This window comes from Varroa jacobsoni, unplaced genomic scaffold, assembly GCF_002532875.2.
Source record: "Varroa jacobsoni isolate VJ856 unplaced genomic scaffold, vjacob_1.0 scaffold_193, whole genome shotgun sequence".
In the NCBI taxonomy this organism is placed as follows: domain Eukaryota; kingdom Metazoa; phylum Arthropoda; class Arachnida; order Mesostigmata; family Varroidae; genus Varroa; species Varroa jacobsoni.
In genome coordinates this window covers 58,053-75,807 of record NW_019213095.1, presented here as the reverse complement: position 1 = coordinate 75,807, position 17,755 = coordinate 58,053, and the positions used below count along the sequence as shown (strand labels likewise).

General features: G+C 41.8%; 1 protein-coding gene across 9 annotated transcripts in view; it reads left to right on the top strand.

The window, feature by feature from the left end:
• The window catches only part of RhoGEF3 (Rho guanine nucleotide exchange factor 3), a 158,450-nt gene that overhangs the window by 118,676 nt on the left and 22,019 nt on the right, over positions 1-17,755 (top strand). The window lies entirely within an intron of this gene.

Sequence of the window (17,755 nt, the reverse complement as noted above, 5' to 3'; positions counted from 1 at the left end):
CACAAGAACCACGGCTTTCCAGCAAGCGGGGTTATGCACTTGCTAACATGCGAATGCATACCAGTACCTATAGAAAAGCAGGATTTTACTTCTGTTCGTAAATTAATAGGCAAAAATATGAATCCTTGTTAGATACCATGGTTTTCTCTTCCGAACGCACACAAACGTACACGCCCCAACGCACTCAGAGACGCACGCAATTGGTACGCATTTTGGTATGTTTTCCCAGTCTGTTTGCATTTAGCGCTATCGCAACTATCTTATGAATTTCGCGAAATCCGTACACTTTCCTCTATTTTTTTGTCCCCCCTCCCTCTCTCTCCCTATGCTTATTCTCGTTTGGTCGATGACAGCAAATCTACGACAGTGAAACGGTCGATTCGGCCTAAATAAGGCCATAACAGCAGCACCTGCTGCTGTAGCCATGTAGAACTGGTGCTACCTCGTTCAGTTCTTGTTGGAGGACATCCGTCTGAGTTGCAGTTGAGACACATAACCATGTTGTCTGAACCGAAGCAGGCGAACGCAGAACGTGCGCGTATCGGTACAAGAAAAACACTAATCGTAGCAGGATTTGCCACAGCTTCTATGACGAGAGCAGTCTCGAACCAAAAACTATTGAAAAACAGCGAGAGAGATGCCAGAACGAAGATGGGTAACAGACGATCACTATCGGTACCTCCAGCGCCACACGAAAATGGCAATTCTTCTTGAAAGATTTACCCTGTTTTTCGATGTTTCGTTGTTAAACCTCGGCTAGTTTTGTAATAGCTTTGATTCGCCGACGAGATGAAGCGAGCTGCGACCAAGAAGAACATAAATGGGGCGCTGTAAGGGCTAACTTCGTTTCGGTCCACTTAGTGTATCATCTCAATGCTTCAAGCATTAAACGCCGGTATTGATCATCATCTTCATTCAGGCGTCATAGACATAATGGAAGCATGAAAACCGTTTTCTGATCTGCTTATCGCAGGGAATGGGCTTAAGGCACTTTGAACGCACTGAACTAAAACTGTAGCTGGAAATAATTGTCAATGCCCCACTTTTACGTAGCAAATTGTGCCACAGTAGACAGAGTTCCGCCTAATTATAATTTTCTATTTTGAAGACTGTCTAATATCTATTGAAGCGCATTATATATTTACAATAAAGAATACGGCACTGATTTGCGAAGATATAGCTTTCGATTTTCTTCTGTTTGGCTAGATGGTTCCCCAAGCTAATGGCCGTCACATAGAGAAGCCTATTGCTACTGCAAACCCGGGTCACATCGATTGTTTATTTATGATTAGAGGACCTTTGTGTAGGTCTTTAAGTTCTGCACGTCTTACAAACAGCATATAAAGGCTGATGAACTGTGATAACCGGTAGCGTACTGGTAGGCATGTTCACAATATAGCTACGGTGATGCATATACACAAAATCGTGCTTTCTTAAACCCAAATTACTTCGCGCTTCTTTTTTGCTTTGAAAGCAGTAAGTAGATCGAGCCAAGCGAAGGGTGCACGCAATACGATTTTTGCCCGCTACTCGTGCGGGCAAAAATCGTATTGCTACGTATTGCTCGTAGTGCGTCGTGTATTTATTTTTCTCTATTCACAGTGCGCACTAAACGCTTACGGCGGCCATAACATACCGTGCTCTTGAGCCCTATGCACTAGAGAGCACTTCAGTCTTACCTCCGTAGACGTCCAATGGCCTTGCCTTAACACCGAAAATTTCTTGGCCGTTTAAACTGTTGCTCCTGACTTTCATCGGGGCTTTTTACCTGACCCATTTGTGCTCTGTTTGATTCAAAAGTTTAATCTCTGACCTATTGTTTAATGACTAGGCTAAATAATTTAGTCGTTTAAGTTAGGACCAGCTTAGCTTTATCTTCCGTTGACTCAAATGTACAGCCGAAGAGTCTGACGTGGCCTTTTACACGTGATACGTAAAATGGACTAGCTTAAAAATCAATATATATACAGTATTTGTTTGTGAAACGGGTCCGATACTATGACTCGATTTACTTAATCAGTATATAATCTTCCGAAATGTATATTGGCGGTTATACGTGTAGTTGGGCGTTGTTTGTTGTCGTAAAGACCGTTCATTCGGCTATAGCTCATTGAAACGGGCTACCGCTCCTATACGGGTTGAGCAGCCTTGTAGAGGACGTTCTAGCGCACGTAGGCTTACTGAACGAGCGCTCGTTGAACAGAGCTGCCCATGGGAACATTTTGTGTTTCACAGTTGTAGTATCTATTAGCCAAATAGTATATCAGGCTAACATAGATTCGATTTGAGCTTTAGAGCCTATTGTGATTTTAGGCTAAGGATAAAGAAACAATGTCTGTTATGAATGTTAACGATGTGAAGTTTGCCTGCATGTACCCCGGATCGTTGCCCTAATATATTCGACAGTCTCAAATATGTACCTGTACTAATAGCTAACGGCTAACTTTGGAGAACGACCCTCTAGACAATAATTACTGTGAAATATAAAATAGCTCTTTAAATATAAAATCAGTGAATAAGTTTCATCTTAAAACCCGTTCCTTTCCTCTGGGCCGTACGCTTTTTCTTTACACCTATTCGAAATGAAACTTGATGGCATTGGACATTTGCGTGATGTTTATCTTTGTACGCGATTCTATTCTCGTTACTATCAAAGCCGAACAAACAGTCTGTTGTTGAGCATGTGTATACACTGCAGTATTCTCTTCGTATTGGCAACAGTTGTCAACAACTAGGCTCGAAGCTGATACACGCACGACTTAATGACCACCGACGCAGTATAGCGATGTTATAGAATGGTTCCCATTACTGTTCCTATTGAAATTATTGTAAAATAGTCCTTGGTCGGCCGTGGCATTTTTATAGACACAATGATCAAGCAATTAGACTGACAATTGATTCAAAGCTATCGTAGCAGGGCATGCGTCCTTTATATATCTCGTAACGCGCCAGTTGGCGACCATTTCGCCCACGTATCTACGAGTACCCGTTCTCGTTAACATTGGTTCTATCATGATTTTCTAGTATATCTGATAGTAACGTTGCTGCCGCGAACGTATTGCGTTGCTATGATCTGGAGAAGGCGCACTGCGCTAACTTTTCGTGCTGTCCCCTACTCTATGACACTGTATTTGATCTTCTTTCAAGTTTCTGTGCCTCGGTAGACGAAAGCATGTTTATCTTGAAAGTTGCAATAGTCGTAACCATGTTTATCTATGTCACAGACTCAAGCCTCGCAAGTGCGCTTGATAGCTGGTAGAATTTCTGGCTGCGGTTTTGTCCACTTCTCGATTGTAGCTTGTTACTGTTATTTGTCACCTACGTCTCTTTCCAATAAATTGCCCACAACAACAAGGGCGACGGTTTATGGCTGACTGAAGTCAAAGTCCATTTTACTATTATGGACCTCAAGTGTTGTAGCGCAGGGCAGACCTGGTCACTCTATCGTTAGCGTCCTATGATACTGTTGGAACCGAAGTTATTGTTGTCGTTTATGATAGGGTCATTCTGCCGTGGACACTTTGACAGTTATTGAAATGAGGTGAACACGAAATATTTCATGCCCGCAGGATGTAATCGTTCATTTTACATGCAGTATTCGTGCCTTTTTTTTCGTTTTGATAAGATTGAAAATAAACACTTGTATATACAATATTTTCAGCTATAGCGGCTTATTTAGAAAATCATCTGTCTGTAGCAAAGTGGTCTGCGAATATATTTCCCTGTCTGTGGGAAGCGTCTATCTGGAGTACAATTGACGCAACGTATGGAACAAGACGGTATACCTATTTTCCTAAGCGAGAAAATGGAACGTGGACCAGCCTAGCGTATACGATACGATATACTCATACATACTTTTGCATAAAAGATACGAAAAGGATCAAGTAGATAAGCCGTTTTCATGTCGTACTGAGGCTCCCATACTCTTTCCATTGTACAATAACTGGTTCCCTGCTTTGCCTAGCGTCCACCTAACAGCTTGAAGCTCTGGCCATTTTTTAGTCAGACAGATGAACGATACTCATATTCTCTCTAACAAGATAATATCCTCCTTTGCGTTTAAGTCGAAAGCGAAAGATCCATCCAAGTAACAAATATATGTACAGGATACATAACTGAAAAGCAAAATAGTGTACTCAGGCGTCGAAGATTTCGTGGGAAATTTAAATGTCGTTTTTCACTTCGTGTTGATTTTTTTAAATCAACATCTTTATTTAAGTGACGGGGGGGGGGGGGGGAAACGTAGAGGACGTAAGTGGTGGAGCCGACGGATGTGCCCGAAACATCATCGAATCATGACCGTAACGACATCTACTACCGCAGCACGCGGTATCAAGTGGCTACTGCTGGCGCTGTTCATTCGTGATAAGTTCTTTCTATTCTAAGTGGGGACAGTGACGGTGTGAATTGGCACTTATGGCCGAAAAAAAGAAACAACCGTTAAAATGGTTGGCGTTACTTGCCCCATCGCGGCCACCCGTTCTTCCCGTTAGCCTTCAACAAGAATAACCACTCACCTATTGACTGGTAAAACAGCGTACAGCGCTGCTGTAGTCTTTTTCTTACCAAAGCTCAACGATCATCGAACATCGTGATCGCACCTGATGATGAGTGAAAGTATCCACGTCCACTTCAAAGCTCGCATCATTCTTTAGTCTAGCAGGCCGCGCATGTCTTGATCGTAGTGCCGTTTTCTTCTTTTTCGTTCTTCTTCGTATTATAGCTCATCTGCGTTTCATCCCGTTACCACTGCGTTACCAACCCATTGCTACTACGGCGGCCGCAACCAAGAAGACCTACCGCGATTCGACAGGTTTTAACGAGACTACAGCCGTGTTGACCCCTCCCTCAAGTCGCGCAATTCCATCCAGCGATATAAAACTATTTTGACGAGTCATCAAAGAGGAACTTCAACAACTTCATCAATCATGATACTGAAACTAATGGTGATGACAGTGACTGCTGATGCTAGTGGCGCTTGTTGTTGATGCCTTTTAGCGCTTTCCTCATTTAGCCTTCGTTCGTCTCTTGTTGTGGTGTATCCAGAAACGCATGCTGATCTTTAGAGTGTTTCTACATTAAATGACTGTGTCAAGACCCGATGTCGTTCCACAGTCGGATCAGCTGGAAACACGATTGAAGCAACCTTACAATATGCTTGGCCCCGTCTAAGATTCCACAAGACACCGAAGAAGGGATAATGAAAGAGAAAACGAAAAAGATGACGTAACCAATCGCTGCAGGGGCAGCACTAGGCTTATTGTAGAAGAGAAAGTTTGGTATTGCAAGCAAGCATGTGTGCGGCTCCACTACAACCCGTTGCAATCGCTGCTGGCGTAGGCGCCCTTTTTGAATGTGCTTTCCCCATTGATAGATAAAGATAGGCAGATGGTCGAGTAGCTTTACGGCCTGAAAGTCAGGATTGCAGATTTCGCGAAGGAACTCGATCCGACGCAGCAACAGGATGATTTGCCGATCCTTGGCTAGTTATTGTGGTTGTTCATCTAAGTTATTGAACTTACCATTGCTAATTTATTATAATTAGAAGCCACTATAAAGAACCACACTGTTGTTGCATTGCTGTTGTTGTTTACTATACAAGAGATGTTGCACTGGATACCGATAGGACTAGGCTCCCACGGCACGTAGTACGCACGACAATGCAAACCCCAAATAAGCTAAATAATGCCATAATAAACATAAAGTATAAATAAACATAAATAAAAAGCCAACGCTAACAACGCTTCTGTTGCTACTACAAGGAGCCGTTTCTACGTGTGGCAGCATTAAGGTAGACATTTTGATAGGTAGACAGTTTGACATGCATTGATAGGTAGACAAATTAAAAATGCGAATAAAGGCTTTGCTCACTTACTCGACCTTTACTCAGTAGTCCTCCTGCCTTTATTTCCGATTTGCATCTTTAATCTCCCTCCGACCTTTTTCCTTTCAAAGCTACAGTAAACGTTGCGTTTTGAAAATTCACAAAACTGCGGCTGCGGCCCCTGCGGTGAACGTCACAACAACAGCTAAAAATGAACGGACGCGAAAACGTCCGAAGACGCTTTTCCATCGGCCTAAAGAAAGGCAGCGGTAACAGCAGTAGGAATACGAAGAAGTCAGTAAGGCAAAATGGCGCAGGGGCAAGAACATCAACTGCGATAGCACTTGCGTGTCGAAGGTTTATCCACAGTTGTTCTCTTCGATGAGTACAAAATCTTCTTCTTTGTCTTCATGTTATTAATATTTTTCCTTGATATTTATTATTATTACGGCAGCTATTATTAGCGCTGCTGCTTGTGCTAATTCAAGCATTGTTGATATCAGAGCTAAAATTGAGCGGGAACTTTTCCAGCAAGTAATAAATGTAACCACTACGATTAGGAAACCGGAAAATTCAGAGACTATAAGTATTTTGAGCTGTGAAACCGGTGAAGTTGTTGGGTACGTTTCAATGACAAGCGGAATTGCCATTAAGAGCCATGATATTATCGTTTCTGACTGCTGTTGTTATCGCGTAAAGGGCATCGTTAGACGGGGCGTAACGCTCACGTTAGCAAACACAAGATCCGAAGAATACATATGCGACTGTGGGAAAGGTGACGAACGAGCGAAAAAAAAAACAGAAATTATGTCAGTTATTACTGGAGTCAACCACCGCGAAGCGACAGGTTGATCTGTAAGAGATTCTATTCGAGATTAAATGTGATTTTGGAACAAACGATCAACCACCGCTAGGATTTCAGGGACTGCCTATTAGTTGGTAGCTGTCTGTCGTAATGACCGCCAGCTCTAATTGTATGGTGTGTCTTTATAGTGTATGCATAGCATACGCATATAAATAACTTCTCGTCTTTGTGATGAAGGACAACGAATCAGCGTAGGCTTCCTGTCCTTTTGTCTCCAAACGAACCCTGATGTAATAGATATACACTGTGTTACTTTCACGTCGTATTCGCCAGCTAATGGGAATGCTAGTGCGTGTCTGCCAGACGGCAAGACGCTTAGGATATCGAATGAGACTGTAAACGACCAATCTTTTCGGGTGTTTGCGCGGTTCCCTCCAGCAATACGCTGCATCATTTATCAAGCAAAAAAATACGGGACAAATCATAAGAATGGAACCTGTACCATGTGACTGAACACGCTTTGGTTATGCTGCATAATTTCAATTAGGACGCTGCAGTGTTTTGCATTTGCAGTATAAATCGTGCCATGTGTGATAATGCACGCACTCAAGTACAGCTGCACGATGAATTATAAATCGATAAGTTAATTTTTCCAAACCAAAAATGTCAATAACTGGATGCTCTTGCGAAGAAATATACAGAACATCGGTTTTCTTTGATTTTCAGCTAAATTGCAAGCTCCTCCAATATATTAGCCGATTTTGAATAAAGTTTTACTTACGATAAGTTAAGTTTTTTTTTCACAACTTAACAGAAAAAATGATCGGAGTCGCTTCTGTCTGGATTTTCGCATTTAAACAATATGCTAATTGTTAAATACAATAACCCCCTAGTCTTCGTTTTCTATTTGACATTGCCTTTTTGTTATATAGCTTCAGTTTTAGCCAACTCATTGCTCGAATGTTATTTGTTATACCTTATCTGTTTTTACCAATAGTGAGACCCATTAACCTGTTTATTAAGTGCAGTACACGTTGGGGCAATTTCGAATATGTATAAATTTTAGCTTGAAAGCGGTCACAAGCTTTTACCAGCGTAAGCTCCAAATCCGTGACGCTTCTAAGAAGCGTAAATTATATCGTTTCAGCGTTCTCCCTGACTCTTTTCGGCTTTTGTTGCTACCGCAATCAGAAGTTCTTACATAAGCGTCAGCAGCAACAATTGTGATCGTTGTATTTCTTACCTGTTCACTCCGGTGGCCGGTTACTGTTTGGAGCCTGTGGCCTTTGTCGTCTCCACGCCCAAATGTCAAACCATTCAGCGAGCAAATGGAGCAGTAATTAATCTATATCAACCGGACGCGGACAATTTACTACTGAATATTACTACTGCAACAGTTATTAATTACAATGACGCCTCCGCGAGACGGACAGTATGGAAACGCCTGCCATACAGTGAGACGCGGTGGTATTAGATCATCATCCTCATTGCTAGACGTAAAAAGATAAATACATTTTGTAATCGGCCTGTATTACATTATATAGATGCAATAGCTACGATAACGGCACAGGTCGTGCGTGCGCAAACGAGCCTCGTATCGGACGCTTAATTACAGTCTATAACCTATAACTCTTCGTATAAAATTAAGCGATTCAGGCCGAGCGCTCGTTGTTGCAGCGAAGACGCTCAGTTTGAAGCTGATTTTTATGGCACTTGCGTACGACTCGCAATGCGATCCTAAAATGAAGAGATACCCTGTACAACAACCGGAAACTAACCAAATGCCACGCAAAATGTTGACATTTATGCTACGACGAGGAGCAAGCGACGAGCTACAAGGCGTAGAGTACAATTAACTATTTCTAGTCTATTTTATGAAGAGTGCATACATTATATGTATACCGTACTGAAAGTGGATAAATTTGCTCTACTGTAAACAGTAATTGATTTAGAGTGTACTGTAACCTAGAAATTATATTTCGAAATGTTCTGTTTTTTTTTTGATTTCGTAGAAAATCGGCTATTATCGCATTCAAGCGCGGCTGTTTCCAGTAATGCTATTAACAGCTTGTTTTCCCCCCTTCTTAAGGAGAAGTACGCTTCAAAAGCGAGCAAACGGTGAATAGTCTATCCGCAGGCTATGATACCTACTTTTATTGATTCCGGCTGAATAATACGTCTCGTTATTTGTGCAAAAGCACATTTAGAACTAATCGAAGTTTTACCAATTTTATTTCAACAAAATTTCGACCTCCTCGCCTATCACCCGCATACGAAACATGCAAAAAAATCATCTGTTCTCATTGTTACTACGCGAGTCATTGAAAATCCTCGTCAGAAGTCGTGAGTGCCACTCAAATGCACGGCCTTCACTCAAATACAAAGTTTAAGAGCACTCTGAAGCTTTTACTTGTACATCGATGGACTTCGTCACGAAGGACCGAGTCATTCTAGCACCTACTAAATTTTGAAATAGACGTTTAGTGTATAATCTAGTGTATAATAATAAGATATTTCGAAGTCTGACGGCCCAATATCTCTCAACACGCACTCGGACGTTCACGTGATTAACACGTTCACGTGATGAGTTTTTAACAAGATTATGCAAAAAAACTCTACGAAACAGTAGCGTCGTGCTTCGTTCGTCAAAAAAATATCAATCACAACATTGGTGTACGTACGTAGAGCGGTTGGCAGTACCGCCTTCGTAACTTTTACCATTTTCATAATTCACATAGGATCCAGGTAGGTGGAGGTTTTGACAATAACATCAAAGTTTACAAAGACTACAAATCTACCGGCATACATCCGCCGACTGCTAGAACTCCTCATCGTCCTGGTAACGCTACGACTATTAATATTATTCCTATTGTTATCACCAGCACTATAGGCCGTTTCACACTACAACTGTGCTGACCTTCATCATGGCTAGGGGGGTCCGCGTGCGCTACACGGCTTATCTATGTAGTGGGAGGTGAAATGATCATGAACGTGGCGTGAGGTAATAAAGTTCGTGTGTGAAGTTGGACTGGCTAAGGCAGCCGTACCTCGAACGGAACAGCTCGAGTAGGGGATTCCATTGCTGTCGCAAGTGTTGCCAAGGCTATTTCTTTTTACTGGTTACAGCTGCTTGGCCACGGGCAAGCTGATGGAGACGCAAAACTGGTTGGCGATCCCTGTTAACATAGAAGTATATGGGGGAGATAGGAGAACGGCGATGGTCAGGAACGCTGATGAGAGTCTTCCAGGAAGTATTAGATCATCTTAAGTTCAGGTTAGTGATTGATCAAACTGCGTGGTGTGCCGTCAACAAAGCCTGTCAGCGACATATCGATACCTCAGGGGCGATGATAAAATGAATAATTGCCGTTTGTGGTGCGTTCTTCGTTATATTAAGCACGACGCGAACGTTGTCTAGCTCCAGCGAAACGTGGAGATCGAGATGATGACTAATATGATTGGTTCGATGTGTGAAAATACGTTGGTTAGAGGGAATATTGACCACGTCTATGTCTGACGGAGCAGTTATAAAAAGGCAGGAAGCATATACGTATGCATACGTGTTCATTCCATAGACATAATTATAGATTCAGAAGCTCACGTTCGTGCAATTCCAGTCAAATTCATAGAGCCATATGGATCAGATAGTTCCGTTCATAAAAAGCCCCTTTAAATTTGGCAAGCTTTTTGATAAAATACATTATCCTTCTTTTATGGGATGTTGCAGAATGTTAATGTATATAAGGTATATCGTTCTTCATTTCCGTTTTTGTTAGCAAGACCTAAATACTGTCACGTGGTTCCCTGGATTGGTACCCGGATTACAAGCAGGTCCGCAATCGTTAAGCGATAATTGTTCCATTTATTACTAATCGGAGCTTTCTTTTCTGAATAATTATGTTATTATGGTATACCAGTTTATGCGTACACTTCGTGCCCATAACACCTAGCTACCATTTTTTCTTCCTTGTATACTTTCACCTTCATAGTTCTTATGTTCAGTGTAACCACTCGTAAATTTCATTGATTCTGACAAAATATATGCTGCTATACTTGAATATCTTGACTCTATTTAGTATTTTGCTTATGCATAAGCAATTGCCTTCAAGATTCTAGGCAGTAGAAATATCTAAAGCAAGTACGGTACGTTACGTTACAAAGCATATCTCCTAGTTACAACGGTAAGCTCTTTTCGCCGGCGGAAGAGGCCACGTAGGTGCCGTCAGCATCAAGCTGATTTCGAGGACCATTCCTACTTCGTTTCCTGGGCTGGGTCACTGGGCTTTGCGTGCGCTCACAGTCAGAGATTTAACGTTCTGGCGTCGTCATCGTCGCCAAGCCTCTTTTTTAGTATTCATACGGCTACAGTCACTCTGAGTTTGATTGCTTTCATATTTTGTTGAGGCGAACTTCCAATTGTTCGGCATTCGATGGGAACGCTAGTTCTTAACTCTTTCGTAGATTTTATCCATAGGACCTTAAAGTCTTTCTAATCATCACACGTAGATCTACTGAATACTCTGCGTCCCTTGATTAGATAATTGTGGTGTATTGGAGTCGAAAATGAACATATAGCGAAAACAAGATCCAGTCCAAATATTATTTGAATCAAACAGAATTACAAAGATATCATCAAGATAACGGAAATATGCTAAATTTCGTTTGATCATTTGCCACTCAGAGTTCTTCACATGTATACGACGTATTTGCTGCTCACCAGTAGCGACCTGATATACCGTTATTTTCTAATAATATCTTCACATCTCGTCTGCGCAGCTATTTTTATTTTTTTTTTTAATTTTGAATCTGCATTTGCTGCTCTCGAAAGTCGTGGTGAACTGCTGTCATCGTCATCTGCTTTTACCATCATCAATAAGCACTGTACATTGTTCCATCTTGAAACAAAGTTTCGTTACCTATTTGCTTTTGCTGGCCGATAGTAGCACTACGAAAACGAGTATCACGTCCGAAAGAGGAATCGGTGGTCATAGTAGCCGACTGGTCTGCGGTCAACAGGTAGCGTCCTACAACGTCTTCGTCAACGCTCTTTGTCTTTCGCTTCCAAAATGACTCAAGACGAGCGGTGGTTTCGACAGCCGTAAGGAAGCACAGGAAATAGAAGGACGTAAATTTTATTTTCGATTTCTCCACCCACAGATTGAGTCGCAGCAATGTCATACAGATACGAGTATCCCATGTTTTACAACCCTCACAGCGTCTGGCATCTGCAATGCGGCATCGGCATGTGAAGGTGAGGTGTTCGCCTTCGAAGTTTTGCCACTCTTGCAGTTACCTAGATGATAGTTCTGTATCGTACTAAATTTTTATTTACCAATTTGTTCTGGAAGTTGTCTGTGAAATTGGATGATATGCTCATCTGGTAAAAACGATCTTCGATAATAAGTCTCCGGCCAGCCTTATAGGTAACGAACAACTCGCTCTTTCCCAGTATATATATATATATATATATATATATATACAGTTTGTTTACGTTCAATAGCTTACGTACAAGCGCCTACTGCAAATAAAATCTGAAGGCCTTAATATCATTGTACGCCTCAAAAGAACATTGCTCAGTTGCATTGTGACATTGTAACCTGCCTTTCACTTTTCCATTTAGGTCGTTCATTGTTACTATCCGTCTCTGTAGACCCGATCTGACGTTCGTTTCTTAGCGGTGTCTACTGACTAACCATGCATCGCCTCTTTCTTCGCTAGCCTTCGTAAAACCTGCCTGAAAAAAGACCTCTTGTTGCTTACGTTGCTTTATAGTTCAGGTGCAAATCTGCCGTCACACGATCTAATTTTTCCTTGTTTTTAACATCTAGCTATGTAAATAATGCTCTTTAATATAAACCCTTAAAGTTTTCTTCGTTATGTCACACGAGGATTATATGTTTATGTCTGTTATTATTATCGTTCTGTTGGAACGAGAGAGAAGAACGTGTATTCGGTTTTAACTGCACAACTTCTTAGAAAGCATTAAATTGTAAATAAGTTATTTATGAAGTACTCATGCTTTTATCACTAAATACTAATGATGTGAACTCTAAAGCAAACACTATTTTTACAGCAGATGCTTATAAAGCTAAATATTGTTGCATATCGTAGGCTGCTCAGTACACGATTGTGTACATAAGTAGATCATCGAAATATAGCTTCTATACAAATGACGTAGATTTCTACACCAAATCTCATCCGATGGCCTTTCAGATCACTCCAAAACAGGTGACTTAACAATGGGTGTTTAAGCATAATATCAGGGACGTTCCTCTGAGACGAAATCGAAAACAAGGCGGAGGCTGAATGCGCTAGAACCGCTAGCTTTGACAACAGCGTCATCTGTTGAAAAGGCAACAAAAATTGTCGAACGAACAGGCCCTGTAACGCGCACCTCATGCACCCTGGCTTAAAATCGAGGCAGATTTTTATAGGAAAGGGATAAAAATGAAAGGGAAACGTGAATTATAGAATGGGAAGAAAGTGGGTCGGTAGCCGGACTGAAAATGTCTTCTTGAGAATACGTGTTCATTGGTTTTCTCAGATTGTGTACTTTGGATCTGCCGCACGCGTTCAATCGTATAAAATTCGTTTTTGCCGTTAGGTCGATATGCTCCATATAGGGTAGCCCTGCTAATGCTAGGCCGAATCGATCATACCTTCAGTATTTCCTATTACATTAGATGTTCAGTGGTGCTTTTTATAGGCACGCGTACCAGCAGCAGTTCCACAATTACTAACTACAGCGCTAGTAGGAGATAATAATAGCTGTGGTGCCTTGGGGGATCATCATTTTTCCCCGTTCCATAACTTCAGTAGGTTGCCGAATGATCATCAATCAGTTGTCAACTAAATTTCAGACAACAGTAACCCGTATTCTGTAGTTGACGTCGTTTGTTGAACCGGAGTCCATAGTTGTCGTAATTTTTGGACAAGTTGGCTGGGTTCGATAAGAACCGGTAGATAGAAAGAGTTGACACAATCCCCGTTCTGTGAGGACGATTCCCTTTTTTGCAGGATATAACTCAACTTCGCGTCATGCCGAGCAAAAAAAAAGCTAGCTGTACCGTGAGTATCTGACAAACGTCCGCCAGTATCCTGGGCGAAGATAAAGATCCACCATGTTGATTGGTCTCGTTGAGCCCTGCAAAGTAGACGCCGGCTTAGCCGTTCCTCTATTTGTCCTGGATTGATACTTCCGTAATGGCACCATACAGTGACGTTTGGTGGAGTGAATTAGAAGAAGGCGAGTTCAACGCAGAGAAAGCCTGCGTATACGTGCAACAAGGAGTTTCTTCTTCTACAGAAAGATAACACTTCTATATAATTCAGTGATAGTGGCGTTCTAGCTTCGGTACTAGTTCAGCTTCGGCGCGCTGTTTGCGTAGCAGCGTGGGGCTGATATCCGTGAGGATGCGATTGTAGTGTTGAGCTGCTGAATTCAAAGTAGAAGTACGGTCCCTATGAAAAAAAAAACGGCTAATCTCTTCTTGCTCTGGCGATGCTGGAATGGGGTTTGTACTAGGCGGCGAGTATGGATGTTGTATCTGCGGCATGTGCGCGCGGTTGTACACCCCCACTACCTCTACTATAAAACTGCCTAAAAGAAGGTGTACCATTGAAAATACAGCATTCTTTGGTAAATAGAAAAAGAGGCTAAAGTATACTACCCATAGGAAAGGTCTCTGCTGCCGCCGATGACCGTCTCTATTGACATTGTTGTTCCTACGTCATTGTCTAGGTAAGTTTGTTCTGATTTCTTACGTTGTCACTATCGCTTGTCTGTCATTTTGCCCGACTTAATCATGTAAATGCCACTCCGCTGGTAAACGTTATATGATGAGGTGTCGAACAACAGCGGAAGGTAATCGCTGATTGTTGGCCGTATTTATTTTTACGAATGATTAATTCATTCGCTAGCTTTATTCTAATTGTGGTTTCCCGCGTGCAAAAACGACACACAAAGTGCATTAAAGGAGATAGGGATACTGTGAAAGAATAAGTACTAGAGTACTAGATTAAACGGTTCCAGTCTCTAGCTGAAGGGTTCCCCCTCGTTGCCGGAACCGCTTTTCATTTTTCTATATCAACACAAATGCATAATAATAATTCTTTGTTATCATAGGATCTAGACAATGCAGTTGGCCCAAAGCGGCAGTTTTTCATAGGGCCACAATATGGCAAGGAGAATGGATTCTTTTTTCGAGCATGCGCGCATAATGTGTCTAGCTATTCGTTTACGAGCGTGTTTCATTGTTGATTTCGGCACTGGCTATGTATACACTCATCGAGTTGAAGCTCGATCGACGACGGCGGTGAAGCAAGATTTCGCTGCAACGGCTGAAATTCGGCGAGCGTTTGAGCGAGATAGATGATCAGCTATACAGTGAGCCAGCGAACTACCTCGGGATGAACGGCGCTTGTAGCTGCACAGGGTGCAAGCAGGAAAAAAGAAAGATTCCACTAGATTCACATGTCGAAATCACTCTCAGTCTGCCATAGACATTGTATAGACGTCGCGATATTAAATGCAGAACATTGTTTCTCCGTTGCTGTAAGGTGAAAGCCGATGACGTCGTGCCTGAAAGAGGAACGTGGGCACGACACGATATGGCGGGAAATGTTGCCACAGTAACACTACGTTGTGTCCTAACACAAAGCGTGCATACGCTTGTGGCCGTCGGTGGTTAAAGCAGGGTGCAACTTGGCTGCATATAACGTTACTATAACTTTTGAAGTTAGATCAACTTTTTTCAAATAGGTTTGCAAAAAGTGTCTTGCTTTGCGTGTAAGCAAAGCACAAACAAAATATAACTAAAACCGCATGCCTTATTTAATTTTATAGCACTACTTATTCGTGAACTTGATTTGTGGTCATGCATCATCATCATCATCGTAAGCTATCAGTGTATACACGAAAATAACTTTAGATTGGATATGCGACTTAATGCCTAATCAGTCAGAGCAATGGATCCCGCTAGATGACCTTGAATCCGGCTCGTTTAGGACGGGCGTTACTCCGTGTACTGTCATCTTTGTCAACAAGCAGATGGCCTACAGTTTATGCCTGTTTCTACTGAGTTGCACGTTAGCCTCGAGAACAAGCGCGGATCTTTTACCCCCCTGTCTGTCTGTCTGTTACTCAACGTTGCCAGTTATCATTGTTACAAGCTCCAAAAGCTGATTGATCTTCTCAGTTGTCAGTCCTTGTCGATCTTCAACAATTTTCTGGGTGCGCCTTTTTTAGTTCTCTGGTAGCGTTACTCGCCCTCTTTTGCGTTATCACCTCAGCTACCACCATCAACCACTCTGGGCTGTTCAAGTCGTCGATACTTCGGACTACTGAAGGACGTATTCAAATCACGCCGGCAAAAAGACGGAAAAACAGAAACATAATCGTTGATTCTCTGATTTTTTTCTACAGCCATCAACATATGCACACGTACCCATGCGAATGTAACATATCGAATAGGCTTCAAAAGCATTGATACATTCTCCGTAGTGGGCCGGCGAAGTTGAAAGTCATTGAGCCACATTTACTTTCAAAATCTTTTCTTTGTAGCGTCTACACTCGGGGACAACGGGACGAGCAGTATAATAGCTTATTATACATAATAAACCACGGAAAATGGGAGCGCCGCTCTAAAAAGCTAGAGTTCCTACATACATGTTATTGCCTGTATAGTCGTGTATACTTAGCGTGCGCTTATACAATAGATAGATCTCTCTAACGTACGCATATCAGCGGCGTGCTCTTTTACGGTGGGAAGACGTAAACCTGTGTCTGGCTACACTGGTATAGGTATACGTGTATGTATTTGACTGCGTTTAGAGGACGTGCCGTGCCTAAGACCACCCCGAAAGCGAAGTGTAATCTGAAACAAGCAATAGAAAAGGTAACCACGCAGAGAATCGAAAGGAGCGGGCCATGTCTGATTAGGTTAAGCGGAGAAAGCAAAACTAAAGGAAAGTCTACGAACCTGTAGCGTCGGTACGCTCCTCCGTTGTTGACGATAACTGATGATAATACAGTAAAAGAAAGGAACAGACTCATAAATGCTAGCTACCTTATCAATCCTATATAGACGCAGCAAGACTGTCAGCGCTGCTGCCATCATATGTTGGCTCTATGAGCAGTGTAATTGAAGTTGCTAGAAGAAGATCGACTGTCGGATGTCGGAAGGATCTCATTACGATATAGCGAAGTCTTATGTCGCGAGCCAGCATGAAGTGCCCAGAATTATGGAACCTCGCTTCTAGGTCGAAACGAACTCAATAATGTAACGTAGCCATTTCTTGTTTGTTACCGCATTAGAGGTAGGTACAGCAAATCCTGGGCTCTTTATTTAATAGTGGACTAAGTTATTTATAATTTCAATAACATTAAGTAAAATGATAGGCATCCATAGAGACTGACCCTCATACTGCATTGCTACGATCACGTCGCCGACTCCTGCAATCATATAGTTATGAACCTTAACCAAATCAGTGCCGAGTGAAAGCAGCAAGAGCCGACCATGTATGATTCGTGAATGAAAGACATTTTCGAAAAATTAAAAAGGACGCTCTAGAGTCACAGAGACGAATACCTTCCGCTTCTGAAATCTTCCCTATGAACCTCGTTAACTTCCTTATAGAACTTGAGTAAGCATAATTTGGCCTATCTGAACTAACGGGTGTCATAAGCATTCTCTCTGTGCGTAACTATTGTCAAGGTATGTTGCCTTCCTTCAACAAAACGCGTTCGCCTTTCAAGCCACAATTATTATCATTACTGGTTCCTAAATTCGTTACCATCCGCTCGTTGAGCTTTATTTTTTCATATGGGTTATAACTATATATATATATATATAGTTGAAGTATTTTTAATCGTTTGTTCCATTAGTTCATAGCTGTAGCTTTAAGCAGCAAAAAACAGTAAAAACTATCGCCACGTTCGATGATTAGAACGACGTTTCTAGCAGTTTTCTATCGTCGATTACTAGGCTGTATTTTAATTAACAGATGATTTGGCATTCGTTTTGACAAAATACTATCAAAATTTGTCTTAAGCAGAAGTTTGCCTGCATATAGGTATTTCAAATTGTTCTCATAGCGAAACGTCAGCTACGAAAGTTTGCTACCTA